The sequence below is a fragment of the Nipponia nippon genome, unplaced genomic scaffold (assembly GCF_047370975.1).
Source record: "Nipponia nippon isolate SJK-2023a ecotype South Korea unplaced genomic scaffold, ASM4737097v1 scaffold_10, whole genome shotgun sequence".
NCBI lineage: Eukaryota > Metazoa > Chordata > Aves > Pelecaniformes > Threskiornithidae > Nipponia > Nipponia nippon.
This window is the reverse complement of record NW_028262291.1, coordinates 32,238,897-32,245,766: the sequence shown is the minus strand read 5'-3', so window position 1 is coordinate 32,245,766 and position 6,870 is coordinate 32,238,897. Positions and strand designations below refer to the sequence as shown.

General features: G+C 48.7%; 1 protein-coding gene across 7 annotated transcripts in view; it reads left to right on the top strand.

The window, feature by feature from the left end:
• The first annotated feature begins 3,485 nt into the window (after positions 1-3,485).
• Positions 3,486-6,870, top strand: part of SIPA1L1 (signal induced proliferation associated 1 like 1) — a 232,186-nt gene continuing 228,801 nt past the window's right edge. For 4 of the 7 annotated variants that reach the window (XM_087746430.1, XM_087746434.1, XM_087746424.1 and 1 more), the window contains exons 1-2: positions 3,486-3,631; positions 4,073-4,147. The gene's annotated coding sequence lies outside the window, so the exon portion shown is untranslated. Of the gene's footprint in view, positions 3,632-3,665; positions 3,736-4,072; positions 4,148-4,216; positions 4,321-6,870 lie in introns of those variants that run through there. The other 3 variants (XM_087746431.1, XM_087746426.1, XM_087746425.1) reach the window with 2 other exon arrangements.

The window sequence follows — 6,870 nt, the reverse complement described above, 5'->3', positions numbered from 1 at the left end:
AACATTTATTTGCATTTATTAAAAAATACGTTTTCCCCACTTCTAACTAATGTGTATTTCTCATCTTGAGTTTTAATGACTTCACATACTTTATGCCCAATTAGTAATTACCCAAGCCAATTAAAAGGAACAGATTTACTTCAGGGTGAATGCTTGTAAGCTGCAGAGAGGGTTGCTTTAAAATGCCTGTGAAGTCCCTTAGAGAGTTCAAAGATGACCGTACGAGTTGCACAGAGTTATAACTGGTAAAGTCAGAGAGTGTTTATATCTACTTCATGTCAGAAAAGGTCTGTTGGTGAGTGAAAAAAAGAACACAAAAGTTGTAGTTCACAAGGCACTGCCTATCCTGCCAAAGCTGGCTAAAGAAGTTGCCTCTTATTCCTGCCCCCAGTGCCCCAAAGCAAAACTGGCCTTTCTTATGGCAGTGTAACTGTTTATGTGCTATAAACTGAATCACAGGAATGATCCATATTAAAGACAATCCTCTAAAACCCCCACGCCAATAACACTAGAAAATACTTTAAGACCCTAAAACCTTCCCCACATATACTGACTTCCTGGGACCACGAATGAGAATACAGACCTTTTCCATATCCTGAAACTCACTGATCTTGGGCTTTAGCAAATCATCTCTACCAGAATGACTTTATCTGTTTTTCTGGGGTGTTGTATATTCAAATTGTAATGCTTCTTGGAAGGGTGTGCTCTATACAAACTTTCACACGTTCATTGTTCATCAATGAATAAATTATGCACTCTGATTCAGGGTGTTTCAGATTCTTAGTCAAATTTTCCCTGTGCTTCCAGTAGCTCCGGCCAGCCCTAATCAGAAACAGTCTTACTACTTACCCTTTCATAAAGCCAAACCTTCAGAGAGCAACATAAATGTTAATTAATTTACTCTCACCTCACTCCTCTGAGGTAAATAACTGTATCATTTTCCCTTTCTGTTTAAAGGAGAATATTAAAACAGAAATGAAGTTACTTGCCTACGGTAACACAGCAAATTAGTGGCAGAAGAAGGGCTGGCATTCAGAAATTCTTGGGGTTCTTGGGGCTTGTCTACACAGGGAAACCAACTGGAACGCTGACTGTGCATCCTTCATTCTGTGACAGCTAGTCAAGCAGAGGACAATGTGTGAGTGCTCTGTCAAAGGGAAGAGAGTCCTTTTGTTCTGGAATTGATTGTGCATTGTTGAGGCAAGGTAATTATTTTGGAACAAACCCCCTCTTATTCCTCTTATTCTAGATCAGCTGTTTTGATGACTTCCTTATATAGGCAGGAGGTAAACTCTCAATTCTCCTCCTCTCCCCCCCCCAAAATCTAGTTAATTATTGCTTAATTATAAAGGCACAAAAATATTTATACTTCCACATAATAAACAAGTTCTGGATATCCTGAGACCTGTGCGAACATGCATTGCTCCTGAGTGCTGCTGCCCCCCTAACCGCAGCTCTAGATGCCATGCACAGGGAGAATGTGGTGAGAACAGTGGCTCGGCCGTGCCTTGCGCCAGCAGCCACCAGGCCAGGACCCCTGCGCTGCCAGATGTCGACCTCTTAGACGTGGGATTCAGGGAGAGACTGCAGGGGCCCGCGAGCAGGAGCCAGCTCCAGCTCTGGACTGCAGCCAAGGGTGTGTGTCTCCACTGCGGCCTCATCTCAGATAGCATGTAGGCTGGGCTGGTGCTTGGTGCTCCCTCCCTACTCTCCGTCATCTTATGATCTGACACATCAGCAGTGTGTGAAGGAAGATCATAGAAACGGTTTGGGAATGCACTAGCCTCATTAACCTCATTAAAGAGCTTGCAAGCCATGGCCTCACTATCTAAATTCCTCTGATGAAGACAAGTTCCGTAATCGCACACCACGGTTCCTGATGCTGCAGTCACATCCAGGACTGCTGTGTGTATATATTTGAGGACTGTGAGCGTCTTTGGACTTCCCTTTGTAAGAGTGGTGCTAGAGCTGCCAATAAAAAAACGTTTCATTTACGGAAAATACACTGAGCTTTTCAGGTGCATGGTATAAGATAAATGTATTTAAATACTGAAAATGTTCCTGTTTGTTTTTCTGGATTGCCAGTTCTCTTTTTTTTTCATGCCAGAGCAGCATGGGGATCAGTCCTTCATCCATCCAGAACGTTCCTTCTACTCAGCAAGACGAGATAGGGAGTGTTTTTGTGACTCCGTAACACCTGCAGGAGCCATGAGCTCAAGCTGGGGAACCCGTAAGAGAGTGATTGCTCTCTGGAAATCCACCCAGGTATTTTTACAGTAGCGAACACCGTGGTATTTAAATGTCAGTACTAAAGATCCACGAGGAACATCTTCAGAAGCTTGCAAGCCATTTGGATCCGTATGTAAGTCTTGTTGGTCTTTGCTGTCCAGGCATTCCTGGAAAGTGACTGGGGGTGAAGCTAACATCTCGGCAGTGGAACAGCTGCTCACCACAGCTCGGTTGCTCTAGCTATCACCATGCTGCACACTGCTGGAACGTCGCCAGCCCAAATCGGAGATGTTTTCTGGAGTGTCCTAATTTCAGAGACAGCTCAGGGAAAGCTTCACTTACACTGGTTTAACTGAGATTGTTAATGTTCTGTCAAGCCAAGGACGATGACAACCAGCAGAGTGTCCAGAATGGGTTACCTATGGCTGATTTTGTTCAAAATTTTGGCCATTTGAAAACAGAGCAGTGTTCCTGCAGAACAAGGGGTGATGTTGATCTATGCTCATCTTTTTCATGTGCCTACCCGTGTCGTTAATTTGCTGCCTGTGGTGGATCTCTAGAGAGAGAATTCAATTTCATGTGACTGGCAGTGGAAGAGCTCGATATGTACCATCTGTATAGCACCGGTAGGTTTTGCCTGTGTGCCAGCAACTACAGTGACCTTCTCCCTACAGGTCTCCAGGAGGCTGGAATGTGATGTAATGATCAAAATAAAAAAAAAATAAAAAGATAAAAGAGCATTTTAATGCAAAAAGTTCTGAGAGGTGCAACACTGGAGTGTATTGGGCATGCCCCAAGGAGTCCAGTTACCAACGCTACACACACAGGTCGCTGTCATGAGTGACCTTGGCCCCGTACCGTACATGAGTGATCGTCGGCCCCGGGCCACGAGGCGGGCGGCACCGGGTCGCCTTGAGCCAACGGGAGGTTCCCCGAGCGCAGCTCCGTCGCCCCCCGGGGCAGCCGCCCACCACAGCGCAGCCGCCCGCCCACCTCAGCCCCGGGGCTCCCGCCTCGAAAGCCGCGCCCCGCGGGTGAGGCGGGCAGGGGAAGGGAGGGCCGGGCCGGGCCGGGCCGGGCGCGGTTGGAACGGAACGAGCTCGGCGCAGGCCTCGGCCGCCCGCTAGGCCCGGCGCTTGGCCGTTGCTATAGGAACGCGCGCGGGGCCGCTCGCCCCCGCCCCTCGCCGCCGGAGCGCGGGCGGGCGGCAGGGCAGCCCCTCTCGCGAGAGCTGCGGCGGCGGGCGGAGCGGCGCGGCGCGGCGCGGCGGGGAGCGGGCGGCGGGGTGAGCTCATCCCGGGCGCGGGCGGGGAGCGCCGCGCACAGCCCAGCCCAGCCCAGATCAGCTCAGCTCAGCCCAGCCCAGCCGCGCCGCCGGCAGCCGCCGCCGCAACTTTGTTGGGTGAGTTGCGAGCGGGAGCACCGAGCCGGGGCAGGCTGCGCGCCGTCCCCCTCTTCCTGCCGCGGAGCCGGGCGCGGGGAGCCGCCGTGCCGCTGACCGAGGGGGTGCGCGGGTGGCCGGGTGTGCGTGGGGGGAGCGGCCCCCAGCCCCGGAGCTGCGCGGCCCCCTGCCCGACAACCGGCGCCGTCGCCCCGGAGTTGGCGGGGGTGAGGGCTGGGGGCCGGGCGAAAGTGGCCGGCAGAGCCCCCCGCCGCCGCAGCGCCCGGAGCCCCGCTCCTCCTTCGCCGGGCGGGGGGCGTGCGCCCCCGGGACGGCGGGAGCCCGTCGAGCCGCTGCCCGGGGCGGCCCCCGCCTTGCCGGCTGCCCCCGGTCGGGCGCGGGTCCCCCCGGAGCGAGCCGAGCCGGGTGCTATTTTCCGGATTTGTGTCCTTTTCTCCTCAGGAAAGGCAGCGCCGAGCGGGAGCAGCGCGGCCGGCGCCCCGGCGAGAGGACGGACGGACGGAGGCGGCGGCTGTGGTGAGTGGCGGCGGCCCGCTCCGCGCCGTGCCGCTCCGCGCCGCGCCGGTCCCCTGCGGAGGCGGCGGCCGCCGAGGGCGCCCTGCGGCGGGGGCCGCGCTCCCCGCGGGCCCGGGAGCGGCACGCTGCTCGCCTTCGAGGCTCAGTAAATAACTTTTCTCGCGTTCGGCGCTGTAAGTTGTACTTCAGTCTTTTTTCCTTTCTTTACTTTTTATAGCCAGCGAGGGTGTAGTCGTGCTGGTTTTGTTCTGAGCCGGTGCTGAGACCACAGTAATGATAACAATTAGGTGATTTGGAGGCAGGGCCGGTGGGGATGTTCTGAATGCTCAGCTCGTGAGAGAGGGGGTGGAGGAACGAAATATTGGCGGAGGGTTGATTTCTTCCCTGGGAGCCTGGAGAAGTGGAAAAACAGGGAATGCCTTAAATTGGATCTTACGGGGAGGGAGGGGGAGATGGTGGTGGGGAAGCAAAGAAAGGTAGATGAGAAGGGGATAGCCTTCCTAAGCTGAGTTTGTTTGCTCTTGCCCCGTTTTATATGGTATGAAGTCTTGATGTTAATGTTCTCATGCGATATTTAAAAATAACTGTATTATTTGCACTGGGTAACTGGGATGCAGCTTCAGCTCGTTTAATGAGGAATTCACCCATTCGTGTCTGGTAAAGCAGTGATACAAAATGGGAATTGCTCAACTTAATGAAGATCTCCTTGTGTAACCTTGGCCACAATATCTGTATGTTTTAGATGGAGGAGGCACGTTTTTTATCCAAAGAAGACTACAAAGGCATTTTTTGGATAATTTTGCTTACGAAATCCTTTTAAAAATTTTGCCTGCAAAACAGCTTTTAAAAATTTTAGTGATGCTGCTTTAATGAACCCTTTACTGCACGCTGCATGAAGTGCATCTGTGAGCACGGAGCCTTAGTTGATAATACAATGCAAATTTGTTTTCAGAGTAAAGGTGTCAGATTTCATTAGGTTCCAGATCTGTATGGATGAACCAGGATTGGCATTTTCTTTAGAAAGCAGTCCTTTCATGATGGAATTTTGATTGAGGGTTTTTTTTTTTTTTTTTGCTTGTTAACTATGGGAATTAAGTATTTGTTTCCTTTAATTTAAAGCATAAACCAGTTTTGTAAAAGGGAAAACGGTCCAGCCCCCGTTTTTGCCTGTTGTCACTGCCAGTACTAACTGGATAATAAGCATCTGTGTTTTCTCTGGTGGAGAGTTTGGTCGTTATTTATTTGGAAGGTATTGCTGGGCTAGCCTCTGTTTCCCTTCAGCTGGAGTGGTGGGAGAGACAGGTGAAAGTACTAAGGTAGAAGTTTGTGGCAGCTGTAATCACAGAGAGTGATCTGTAAGTTGTGTTTCACTGTCAAGGCTTTTATGCCTTAGGCCATCAGACGCCATACGAGTTATTAATCCAGAAACAGTGTGGGAACTTCAGGTTTATTTTTTTCTTAGTTATAAAGACAACTGTGTTCTATTTGGGTAAAGCTAAAAAGAAAAGTTTCATGATTGCATGTTTTATGTAAATACTATGTCTCCTCTTTATTGATAGGTAACTAGGGACAGAAGATTTTTTTTTTTTTTTCTTCCCCATTTTAACAGTGTTTATTTATGGCCAGTTGATTAAAGGATGTGTGCTTAGTTGCTCAACAGTATATTAAGAAGGTATTACTGATGCTAATAAAATGCTTGGTTTTAACATCGCTACTTGGGATAGGCATACTTAGCTTTCAGTTGTGGTTCGTAGAACCTCTTAGATCATGAAGTCAGAAGCAAAATGGGGTGTCAACTCTGACTACTGTAGGGCTGCAAAAAGTTGCTTGACTAAAAAGGCTAGCAGGTGTAGAGGTAGGCACTGACACAACTGTGAAAGGGTGGAGCTGCAATAAGGAATAGAAACTCAGTATGGGGATGTGTAATTTATAATCTATTTTTTTCTTTAATAAAATGTATGGATGTCATTTCACTCATGCATAATTGGTTCTAGGTTTGAAGAGCTTCCCCCCCCCCCCCCCCCCCCAATATTTTCCTGAAATGTTATTTTAAGGTTTGGGATTAACTTCTGGATAGCTGTTGTTTTAAAAACCATGTCCAAATGTGGCCCTCCCCCCCCCTCCCCAGGTTTTCAAGGAGATTTTTTATCATGATTATAAGCATTCTGCTGCTGCTTCGAGAGCGTTTTGTTCTTATGTAGCTCTTTTTGTCCTCTCAGTTTTGTAAATGTGTTTCAAATGTATTCTTTAAAATGTCTTATTTCAGAATTATTAATTCTGCTACTATGAACACATTTTTTTATTTCTAAGATAGGAGAACGAAACTTAATTTTTAAATTCAGAACATAAAATATTCATACTAGTTATTTTGAATTTCAGTAGGGTCATGTCCTTCCAGTTAAGGAGGATAATATTGGAAATACATTGGGAAGATGAGAGGTAGGGTAGTAAGAGAAAGGGTTGAGGCCCAGTTGAATTTCTTTTCTATTCCTGTATCTGTTTCGTCCTATAGCATGTCTGTTGTAGAGAAGAAAAAGGAACAGTTTTCTCCATATCAGTGGTTTAATCCCTTCAGCAAGGGGGTTGCTGCAAGCTGTTGAGTTCTTACTGCTACTGGTTAGAAATCCTGGATACCCTACTGGGGTAAAGAAGCAGAGCTTTCGCCTCATCAAAATTTCAGTCACACAAGTTGGTTTCCCTAATGCTGACATTTTCAGGGTCAA